Source organism: Schistocerca piceifrons, unplaced genomic scaffold (genome assembly GCF_021461385.2).
Source record: "Schistocerca piceifrons isolate TAMUIC-IGC-003096 unplaced genomic scaffold, iqSchPice1.1 HiC_scaffold_380, whole genome shotgun sequence".
NCBI lineage: Eukaryota > Metazoa > Arthropoda > Insecta > Orthoptera > Acrididae > Schistocerca > Schistocerca piceifrons.
In genome coordinates this window covers 40,001-41,723 of record NW_025728604.1, presented here as the reverse complement: position 1 = coordinate 41,723, position 1,723 = coordinate 40,001, and positions in this window count along the sequence as shown.

Sequence of the window (1,723 nt, the reverse complement as noted above, 5' to 3'; positions counted from 1 at the left end):
GTCGTATAACAATTACAGAGCAGGTTTAGGCGACAACGTGGGTTACGATAGGCGACAACGTGGGGTTACGTTAGGGGACAACGTGGGTTACGTTAGGGGACAACGTGGGTTACGTTAGGGGACAACGTGGGGTTACGTTAGGGGACAACGTGGGTTACGTTAGGGGACAACGTGGGTTACGTTAGGGGACAACGTGGGTTACGTTAGGGACAACGTGGGTTAGGTTAAGGCACAACATGGGTTAGGTTAAGGCACAACATGGGTTAGGTTAGGCACAACATGGGTTAGGTTAAGGCACAACATGGGTTAGGTTAAGGCACAACATGGGTTAGGTTACGGCACAACATGGGTTAGGTTAAGGCACAACATGGGTTAGGTTAAGGCACAACATGGGTTAGGTTAGGGGACAACATGGGTTAGGTTAGGGGACAACATGGGTTAGGTTAGGGGACAACATGGGTTAGGTTAAGGGACAACATGGGTTAGGTTAGGGGACAACATGGGTTAGGTTAAGGCACAACATGGGTTAGGTTAGGGGACAACATGGGTTAGGTTAGGGGACAACATGGGTTAGGTTAAGGCACAACATGGGTTAGGTTAAGGCACAACATGGGTTAGGTTAAGGCACAACATGGGTTAGGTTAGGGGACAACATGGGTTAGGTTAGGGGACAACTTGGGTTAGGTTAGGGGACAACATGGGTTAGGTTAAGGCACAACATGGGTTAGGTTAAGGCACAACATGGGTTAGGTTAGGGCACAACATGGGTTAGGTTAGGGCACAACATGGGTTAGGTTAGGGCACAACATGGGTTAGGTTAGGGGACAACATGGGTTAGGTTAGGGGACAACATGGGTTAGGTTAGGGGACAACATGGGTTAGGTTAGGGGACAACATGGGTTAGGTTAGGGGACAACATGGGTTAGGTTAGGGGACAACATGGGTTAGGTTAGGGGACAACATGGGTTAGGTTAGGGGACAACATGGGTTAGGTTAGGGGACAACATGGGTTAGGTTAGGGGACAACATGGGTTAGGTTAAGGCACAACATGGGTTAGGTTAAGGCACAACATGGGTTAGGTTAGGGGACAACATGGGTTAGGTTAGGGGACAACATGGGTTAGGTTAGGGGACAACATGGGTTAGGTTAAGGCACAACATGGGTTAGGTTAGGGGACAACATGGGTTAGGTTAAGGCACAACATGGGTTAGGTTAGGGGACAACATGGGTTAGGTTAGGGGACAACATGGGTTAGGTTAAGGCACAACATGGGTTAGGTTAAGGCACAACATGGGTTAGGTTAAGGCACAACATGGGTTAGGTTAGGGGACAACATGGGTTAGGTTAGGGGACAACTTGGGTTAGGTTAGGGGACAACATGGGTTAGGTTAAGGCACAACATGGGTTAGGTTAAGGCACAACATGGGTTAGGTTAGGGGACAACATGGGTTAGGTTAGGGGACAACATGGGTTAGGTTAGGGGACAACATGGGTTAGGTTAAGGCACAACATGGGTTAGGTTAGGGGACAACATGGGTTAGGTTAAGGCACAACATGGGTTAGGTTAGGGGACAACATGGGTTAGGTTAGGGGACAACATGGGTTAGGTTAAGGCACAACATGGGTTAGGTTAAGGCACAACATGGGTTAGGTTAAGGGACAACATGGGTTAGGTTAGGGGACAACTTGGGTTAGGTTAGGGGACAACATGGGTTAGGTTAA